Genomic DNA, 10,703 nt, shown 5'->3' on the forward strand with positions numbered 1-10,703 from the left:
TTCCTCCAAAGTATGCATGTCTCGCGAGAAACGCGCCTGGAAATCTCAGCGTTATCTTAGAGGAAACGGCAGTGAGGGTCATATGAGTACTGCCACGTGTGGAGGCTTATGCGGTTCGCGATTTGCACAGATATGCTTCTGAGAGATTCACTCGGCAATGTTTCGTTTAAGCTATGTATGTAGCTATATGATAAATGGGACCCAACTGAAGAGATTGGAAGCAGTACGCCCCGGGCTACTGCATTTAGCTTATAGCAAAAATCTTAATTTCCTTAAAAGTAATGTAGTTAATAAACAAATAATAGAAATGACAGTTTAGCACGCGCAGCTCTAACAGAAAAGAGGCTGAGAAAGGCGAAACAACAACAAACGCGAGTCAATGTGCGTCACATCGTCCCTAATATCTTGAGCACATATTCGTACTAATAAAGAAGTATTTCAATATAATGAAAGCTATTCTTTCAATGCCACCAATTGGCCATAGTCCAAGTATCGTTTCAAGTGACAGTGCATAGTAGCCCAGCGCCCTAAGTTTCTAGGGGGCAGTCCAGCAACACGTGGGCAACATGTCCTGTCCGCCGCTCCACAGGCCGACGACACAGAGTTCGCACGATTAACTTCTTCATTCGAAACTCATCACGGCCACTTACGCCATTTCGTACGTTATTTGAAACAAGTGCTGGCTGCGATATGGCTGCACACTTTGCCCACAGAGTGCAAGCCCTGCCATGCTAGATATAGGGAAGCAATTCCTTTCCGACAAGAGATGAAGCATCGGGATGGGCATAGAAACGTCAGCCTTAATTAACGTAATGTAGCTTGCGTGCGTTGAGAGTTACTCTCCAGAAATACACAAAGAACACTCAATATGACACATGTCTATGTTACTCTCCAGTTTGCGTAACATCCCACATGTATTGCCTTACCATGTATTTCTCTCGCTACCACGTTGCTGATAACATTGTCACCTCGTTCTCTGTGGGGGACAATCTGCGCTATTGTCTACCGCTGTTTATACCTTTTACATGTAAAGCTGGCGCTGAGACTATTCAACCTAGCACAAAAAAAAAAAAAAAAAAATAAAGGCGAAAGTTTGCACTATAGGCCGCGCAAAGTTCGAGACACAGCTGAGCTGGCCGATTGATTGCGTCTCTTGGTTGTAGCTAGGTTATCTTTCTTTCTCTCTCTTTCTCAATTTCTCTCTCCTTCTTTCTCTTTCTTTAGTTCTCTCTCCCTCTTTCTCTCTCTCTCTCTCGCTCTCATTTTCCCTTTCTCTCGCCCAAAGGAAGTTGTTTTGCAATCGTCAGTACACTGCAACCATATGGTTCCCATAAATGCACGTTCCGCAAGCGTGGGTGTATGACGCTCGCCTTCGGACCGTGGGTACCCGGGTTCGAATCCTGCCTTGCCAAGAACGTTCATTTTGTTTTATTTATTTCTCTCGGGCGGCGAGCGCAGACGCGACAGGATGACGTCACGGCGCATGTGCAGTAGCGCGCAGCTGGCGGAAGCTCGGCGGAGCCGTGGCTGTGTGGCGTCGCCTGGTTGCCATGACTACGGCGCGGCAGTTTCGTGGCCATGGAGGAAGGAAAATGTTCGTGGCGCACGCACAAATTACGGCTGGCTTAAACAGCTGCGCTGTTTAAAAAAAATACTGCAGTCGCATTGCTTAATGAGCGTTTAAATATTATTCGTTAGAAACAACGTTTGCATTAGTTATGGGGAAAAGTGAACCCCGAACGTCACTCACTGGATTTCGCGACTGAACCGCTGCACTGATTAGGCAAACGTGACTTCACGAATTTTATGGTACGCAAGTACTCGTTTGATGGCCATTTTCCTTCAGTCGTGGTATCCAATTAGCATTACGTTGAGTCTTTGGTTACATTCAAAAACAATATATATATATATATATATATATATATATATATATATATAAAGAACGAGAAGAAAGGGAACCGAGGGGCCTGATTTTTTATTATTCCTACCATAAGAAGCCAACAAACGATGATACCAATGACAACATAGGGGAAGTTACTTGTACTCACTAATTGAAATAAAGAAATGATAAATTAATGGAAATGAGAATGGATGAAGAAACAACTGTCCGCAGGTCGGGAACGATCCCACGTCTTCGCATTACGCGTGCGATGCTCTTACCATTGAGCTACCGTGGAGCCGTCTTCCCATCCACTTTCTGCGGCCTATAGTGCAAATTTTCGCCTTTTTTTGTGCTAGGTTGAATAGTCTCAGCGCCAGCTTTACATGTAAAAGGTATAAACAGCGGTAGACAATAGCGCAGATTGTCCCCCACAGAGAACGAGGTGACAATGTTATCAGCAACGTGGTAGCGAGACAACGAGAACTAGTCCTGGGAGTGTTAGCCAGCGCCACCACTCACAAACCTAAGCGGCGGATGTAGAACATCGTTTCTGCCGCAGGCGTCACGAGCACGTGATATTTTTGGGTGATGGCAGCTGGTCAATAAACCCACATATGCTACCTGAAGGCATCAATGTTGCCGGATTCGAGCCCTCGTTATGTAATGAACGAGAAGAAAGGAAACCGACTAGCCCGATTTTTTATTAATCGTATCATAAGAAGCCAACAAACGATGATACCAAGGACAACATAGGGGAAATTACTTGCACTTACTAATTGAAATAAAGAAATGATAAATAATGATATATATATATATATATATATATATATATATATATATATATATTACCTTAGAACAATTACTAACCCTGAGCAGACAATGTAAAAAGGGATGAGCTCACGGGGACGGTTGGTGTGAATATTTCAAGGTGGCATTGCCAGCAGGCCTTTTGTTTCTGTGTGTTTTCTACCAACCCTGCGTTCGTGCTATGACTGGCCTATTCCCAATTCCGGAAGTACACTTCGCCGAAGTGACAGCACAAGCGAACTATCATTTTCCATGTTGACATAGTCACTTCTATTTATTACCACATTGTACATTATTTAAAGTTTCCTTCGTCCTAGTGTATCCTCTCTCCATGTTACGAAAATATATTTGATGCGCCTTGAACTACACTAGCACAAGTCACCTGGAAAGAACGTAGCCGAGTCGTATTAATGTGCACGACCCGCCGTCGTGGCGTATAGTGTCTTTGGCGTCGCGCTGCTAAGCCCGGGGGCGCGTGATCAAATCCCGGCCATGGCGGCCGCATTTCGATGGGGGTAAAACGCAAAAAAAAAAAAAAAAAACCGCCAGTGTACCGTGCATTGGCTGCGCTTAAATAATCCCCAGGTGGTCAAAATTAACCCAGAGTCCCCCAATACGGCGTGCTCATAATCATATCCTGGTGTTGGCTATTAAAACCCCAGAAATAAATGAATGTGCATGACCTGTCGACAGAAACTTTGACGCATTAACGTATTCTGGTATCTTCACACACATGTACGTGTATTCATTGGTCCCCTCAGGGCGTACTGTGCTTCACTTCGGTCAACGAACGACCGATTTCTGGGAAAATTTTATTTACGCAGATCCGGAGACTTGTTCGCCCGGGTCGCGCAGTTTGGCGAGTCAGTGCTAAATGCAGCTGCAAAGAGGTGGATTTAAATCTTCGACGAAAGCACTTAGTGGTTCTTTCGCACTGTGTTGTGCGAGGAAGTCGCAGGAAATTTTCTAGTGAGCATAACACGAGTTTCAAGAAAGACCTCTGTCGATGACGTCGTCAGAACAGCGAGCTTTTCTAATGAAACAGCTTGGCCGGGGACAAAAAACAGAATACCATGTCATCGGCTAGCGTGTAAACTCCACTAACGCGCCCCGTTGTGTCGATACACAGAGGTACGAAGAAGTCAAAGCCCATTGGAGCCTTGCACAGACTTGTAGACGCGTCACCAAAGAGGCCCATAAGCAAGTTGTACGTGTCGTTAGAGTACACGTAAAGGCCGAGTGTTTGCGGCTGATAAATGGTGACTAAATCGAACAAAGTAAGCTTAAAAACCTTCCAAGACGACGTAATGTAATGGTCGTCAGTTTCAGAAACTATGCCCAGCTCGCGAAAGAGCCCCTTGGACACGTATATTGGACAGCGCTCGTCCTGTCTTCTTCCTATCGCGTCCGTGTTTTTAGCGCTGTTTTCTTCGATGTATGTATATAGTTGCGTACCAAGAGAAATTGTGCGTTAAAGATGGCTCCGTGAGTAACCTGTGTTTCATTGAGAAAAAGGGGCAATATACTGACGTACGCTGAACCGGTGATATGAGGTCGACGACTGTCATAAAAGAAACCGCCCCGCAAGAAGTCTGTCATAGCATTCTGAGTCACACGCGGAACGACTTGAAACACATAGCGTGAAAGGAAATCCCAAAATGTGCAGGTATGTCCTGAAAGAGGAGCTGAAATGCTGAATACCTGGCGCATAACCTGAGGGAGCGTGTTCGTTTCCCGGCCACGGCGGCAGCATTTCGATGGAGGCGAAATGCTAAAAAACGCCTCGTGTACTTAGATTAATTAGGCGCACGTACACTAAAGAACCTCAGGTGTATGGTCAAAATTAATCCGGAGCTCTTCATTATGGCGTCCTCTGTGCAGTTTCGGGACGTTAAATCCAATCAGTTAATTTTAGTACCCGACGCAAAACTCTTGTATATTTGGGCTTTATCCCTGTGGTGGAGGCGTTACCCTCCGTGGTCTTGGGCGCGGCGAGGGCCATGAAGTCTACACTGTCACAATGAGGCGCCTGCCGTGTCATGACAGTGGATCGGGAAAGTGCATCGGCGACAACGATGCTGGAGCCGCAGATGTGGCGGATATTTGTAGCAAACTCTGATATGTGCGACATTTGACGCTGTTCTATGGCTGTGTGCGCGCTTCCGTCCGACTTCAGTGATCGAAGAGCACACATGAGAGGTTTGTCATCAGTGACGATGTAGAAGTCGGCTCCATCGGGAAATGGCGGGAATGACGAACGGCTTGGTAGGCGGCCAAGAGCTCCCGGCCAAACGTGCTGTAGCGCTGTTCTGTAGGAGTTAGCTTGCGAGAGTAGAACGCAATGGGTTGCCCAAACCTTGCTCACTGCACTGCTGTAGCACGGACCCCACAGAGGAGTATGACGCACGACGCTCATACCGGCACCGGAACGAAAACCACATCCCTCGCTCCGCTACAAAGCCGACTGAGCGGAGCGGGACAGCGTGTCTACTTGGTCTCTTCGTCGTGTTGCAGCCGAGTTGATAGCGCGTCGCTCGCGTCTCGGCAAGACGCGCCTATCAAATGCGAAATCTACGCAGTTCCCTGCAGTACCTCAGAGCGTGAAATCTGAGCCGAGCGGAGCGTAAGCGGCGCTCTGCTAAAACTGTCTAGTATCTCAGAGCGTGAAATCTGAGCGGAGCGTAAGCGGCGCTCAGCTAAAACTGTCTAATGACCGCTCCCCGTATGTGGCTATGCTGCTGTTGTTGACAGCCTGAAATGGTGAAGTCGGCGGACGCTTGTTGCAGGCGCTTCTGCTCTGCAGATGAAATCCGCCGAATCACTGCATCCTTTAGCGTTGTGTGAGGAGACTCGAGTGGTGGCGTGGCAGTAAGGTCACGAACATCGATGATGACGTCCGAAGGTAGATTGGAGACGATGTGAAAGTAACGTGTCTGTTCAGAAATAATCCGCTGCGCAGCAAAACGTGCTTCGGCCTGCAAGAACCATCGGCCAGGCATGGCCAGGGTCGGTGGGCTATAAGGGTGGGAGCTCGACCCGAATAGGGTAGGTGGTAGGGGCAGGAGTTTTGGAAGGCGCGTTACCGGCAGGTTGCGTGTACTCGTTCATCGCCCCAGGCTAACGTAGACGTGCTCGATCGGGCCACCATTGTAGCGTTGATAGGGGCGAGGCAGAGACGAGCCGCACCTGCGTTCGCCGCAAACACTTTTTATTATCACGATCTTCCCTCGCTCGCTTATATATCGTCTTTATCATGCGAGCTCGATTACCGTGGGCCACCGCTTAGCGGTGGCCACTACAGCTTATAGTAAAGTCCCTATATAAGAAAAGTACCGCCATCTACTCTTTCCTCCGCCGCATCCTCTCCTAATGCGCTTGCTTTTTTCTTTACTTTTTGCTTGCGAAAGCCAAGTCGATGGTGGCGCACCTAGAAAGTCCACGTTGAAGCTTTCAGGCCGGGCGAGCGCCGCCGCCGCCGCCGGAGACTGCGGCTGCGCAGAGGACTTTCAACATGGCTCTGAGGCGGAAAAAAAGAAAATACAAAGAAGTGAAAAGCGCGCGCTATCATCGTCCAATCGGAGATACAGGAGAGAGAGAAGCCGCGTTTATCAAAGGATGGCGGTACTTTTCTTATATAGGGACTTAATAGAATGCCGTGCATGATGGTGCCCGGCTGCACGGTATATACAGCGAAGTGCGGGACACCATGATCGCGCATATTCTGACTGCGCAATGAAATTTTGTTTTGCTGCAAAAACATTTAACTGACATGGGGTCGATTATGTTAGTTCGTGCGTTCATTTGTTCATCGCGTTTTCGTTCAGGCGTGGCGGGACGTGCGGTAAAGAATACATTCAACCTGGGGCCGTATTCTGTAACGCTTCGGTTTTCGAAGAATTCGGTTTGCGTGCAGCGATTGGTGGCCGCCTGGGTGACGCCATCGCCTCAGGGCGCGAACGCATTTTTTGATGACGTCACGCACATGTCAATCACGCGGAAACCGAATTTGTCGTCTGCTACGAAGCGAAGCCGCGCGCGCTGCTTCGGTCTGATCCGAAGCGCGGTGTGCCGTGTGCAGAGCCTGTGCGTGCCGTGTGCACGGGCGAGATCGCAGCACTCGGAGCAAAATGACGGCGTGTGCGGTGCCTGTGGCGCCTGTTATCGTGCTTTTAGCGAGCCTCCGTAATAGACAACGACAACCTCGACGTCGACAAGACGCCTTTGAGATGAGAGACGAGGGATTCAGGGACAATATAGATTCTCAAAAGAGACAGCGCTCCGACTGTGCGAGGAACTTGAGTGGGTATTTTGGCCGCAACGCGAAGTTAGCGTACGACATACCACCTAGCGGCATAAATGGGTCAACCGAAGTAAACAAAATTCGTTAAGTCACTCACCGCCAGTACAACTCACACACGTTTCATGATGAAAAACGTAAACATCATGAGTACCATGAACCAAATTATTTTTATTTACCAAGAAGCGCTTTTTACTCGGTTTGTGACGTTCACTGCCACAAAAAAAAAAAAAAAAAAAAAAGAAAAAACCTTCGCGCCGATTGACCTTTGTCCTTCCACTTGTTTTCATTACGTCAACGGACCGCCTCAATGTGACGCCACCGCCACACCGAAACCTTCGACAACCGAAGCGTTACAGAATACGGCCCCTGGGTCGGAACAACTATACCGTCCTGATTTAAGCCTATTTAATATTGTTACGTTAAATTCTGGGGTTTTACGCGCCCCAGAACCACGATCTAATAACACACCGTAGTTGGTGACTCAGGTTTAATTTTGACCACCTCGGGTTCTTTAACGTGCACCGAACGCACGGTAAACGGGTGTTTCTGCATTTCACCCCCGTCGAAAGGCGGCTGCCACGGCTGCCCTAACAGGGCAGCGCCAAAGCCACTAAGCAACCACGGCGGGTTGCCTGCGAGATTTGCGGCTTTATGGAGCAATTGTGAAAAAATAAAACTAAATTAAAGAAACAAAATAGAAGAAGCGGCGAGATCGAGTAAAGGTGAAGCCAGCAAAGGCAACTTCGCAGATATCTCGCTAATCTGGCGTGTCTTGCACGTCCTGCAAGCGTGGTGAATGAATGGCCCTGCGTACAGCACCCATCTGATGCTGCATACAAAGTGTATGCTTCTTCAAATTGTGGAGGGAGCCTCTAAGCGTTATCTAGAAGTTTGATGCGGTGTCACTGGAGTTGCTTGAACGTTTTCTATAAGTACCGAGTCGGGAAGAGAGGCTCTGTGAAGATGACGAGTGATTCTCTATAAACATAGTGAGGAGCCCGAGGCTCACAAGAACTGTTCGCATGCAGTAATTGAGTTAAAGGGAATCAAAGAGTCACAATGGAGTCAGGGCTTTTTTTGGCTGACCGTCTCACAAAGGAACACCAACCGGCTCAAACGCAGCAACCTTTCTAGTTCCGACCCTTGGCGTTATACGGACAGGCGTAAGGAGGACCAGTTTAAGACTCTGAGAAAAGATGAAAAATATTTTCTTGTTTTTTTTTTTCTGCATTGCTGAGGCAATGAAAATGGCAGCGCAGTATATGCCGTATGCCTGCTACTTCACGGTACTGTTACGTTGGGGCGCAATTGGCGTGAAGAGGACCTTGTAGTTACTACTGGGTTTCTCTAAGAATAAATAAATACATAATACATCTCCATGCTGTACAAAATAAGGGGTGCTCTTTCAAGCACATCTGGTATACTGTCCACTTGCAAGTGAGAAAAACAAAGAACAACCGTAAAAAAAGGAGCGTGAACTTCGTAAACTGGAAATCACTCGTAAAGTTGGAAAGCGAAGGCCCTTTAGTTATAAGCTCGCTGTTTATGCAGCAACAGAATCAAGGTGCGTACGCACGCACGCAGACACGCACGCATGTACACAAACATACAAATGACCTTCTCTTCGATTATGACTGCGTGCGTGCATCCATACACTCTTCTTCTGGTTGAAGAGAAGATTGCGATATAGCAGAGTTGAGTTGCTGTGGGAGGCGATTTGATGCACATTCCACGTGATGCTGGATGGCCCTTGACCGCTCCTTCGGCGCCCCTCTCCCATTGGCCCTCCGCCATTACGTTTCACCGCCGCACTCCGGAGTCGCGGGGCGGCGGAGGCCGCCTGCATTAGTAGTGTTTGCGCTGCTGCGCCGACCCAAGACAAAAGAATCGCTCGCATACCAGGACTCGACGACCAATGCCCGCGCTACTGGGCCATATCGACTCGGAAGCTCGGAGCGGTTTATTAATCTCGAGTTGTATACAAGGCAAAGGTGCTGCGAAGATGAACCGTGCGAAGGTAAGAGAGAAGCGAGAGAGCCAGAAGTCTCAAAGGCTGGCGTGCTAAATATCGTCAGAATTTTGGCAGAAATAACACAGAGGACGAAGAAAAGAAGAAACGAGCACTCGCGCACGTCCAACAGGTACGCGCCCGCTGCGCGCCTTTGTCGTGCCTCCCTTGAAATTCCACAGCGACGGCTCTCGGGGATATTAACTCGGCGCATGCGAACGCCGGATTTATTCTTCTCGGCGTCGGGCCGAGAGGGGAGAGAGGGGAGTGGGGAGGTGAGTGCCAGTGACTTTGCCTGGCCGGGCCATGAAATGAAATCTTGCAAACCGTTTTTCTGAAGGACATGCACTTTCATTTTCGCCCTCCCATTCCCCGGCAGGCTCTCCCTTGGCAGAAAGGGCGACGGGCGTTAGAAACTTATAACCTTTCGATGACAATATGGAAAAATGCTTCATTATATCCTTGGTGTTATGCGCAATAGCGCCGAGCGTGCCGAAGAAGTAAAACGAGCAGAGGAAAGATGACGCCCCAAATTCTGTGTCACGAAGCAAGGGGAGGAAAAGCTGTCAGCGGGCCCCGCCAGCCCGCGTGCGCGCCTTTCGCGGACGAATTAATCGCCGGTGGGTGCTGCACTTGGCCGCGACCAAAGGCACCGCACGTGGATGCTTCTCGGCCTGCAGTGGCGGGAAATTTGGCCGCATACTCACCCAAGACAGGAGAGGCGATGCTCCATGAATGCTCACAAAGTAAATTCATTTGGAATGTGCACGCAGATATGACTGAGTGGGCGTAGGGGTAATGCATACATGGCCCAGGTCTCTTTTTTTTTTTCACTGCACGAGAGCGCCAGTCACTGGCCTGTCCAAGAACGCGTACACTATCAAATGATTTCGTTTAGGACCTTCTGCATCACCCGAAGTGCGCGATGCTGATAAAGATGGTTCGATGTACACCTCTTACACAACGCCGGAAGGGACTCGCGACTCGTGAAATGTCGCATGGTTGTGTGAGCGTGCATAATGGTCACTTCACTGCATAAAGGACACGCGCAGTTAGTAGTGGACTGACTATGACTTCCTTCGCACACGCACAGAAGCCCCCACACTTATAACTGCATGACTAGCAAGGTATGAAGATCACTGCATTCTCACCGCCGACAACGCTGAAAACGATAGCTGTCTGTCATCTTCGAGTCGTCGTCGTTAATCTGTCGTTATCGTCAGGCCACCTCCCCATTCACAGCTTCAAGATATGGCGCGAAGATAGTCATATTTCTCCGCTAATGCATAGCTCCTGACGCCTCCAGCATGTGCACATGGTCACGCTAGTGGGGTCTGTCGCGATTTAATCGTCGATTAACTCATGTACCCTCATCAGAGTGCAGTCATACGTGCCGCCGTAAAATTTATTAGCAAAGCGCCTGGATATGCAAAGAGCCTCTTCGGTACAGCGGTGACTCCCAAGAACTTCTGCAATGCCTTCGATCCACCATGAGTTTTTCGCTCCAGAATCAACCTTTTTAGAGCGCAGCTCTTAGGCTTCCGTTCCTGGGTTGAGCGTCGGCGGCGGTGTGACCGCCCGAACGCCCACGCGCCACTGCCAGCGCGTTCGTCGTCGTCTTCTTCCACAGCTGGATCCGATGCCTCTCGTCATTCCAGCGTTCCCATACTGCATGCCCCTCCCGCTGCGAAGCCGCTGGCGGCACT

The sequence above is a fragment of the Dermacentor silvarum genome, chromosome 1, assembly GCF_013339745.2.
Source record: "Dermacentor silvarum isolate Dsil-2018 chromosome 1, BIME_Dsil_1.4, whole genome shotgun sequence".
NCBI lineage: Eukaryota > Metazoa > Arthropoda > Arachnida > Ixodida > Ixodidae > Dermacentor > Dermacentor silvarum.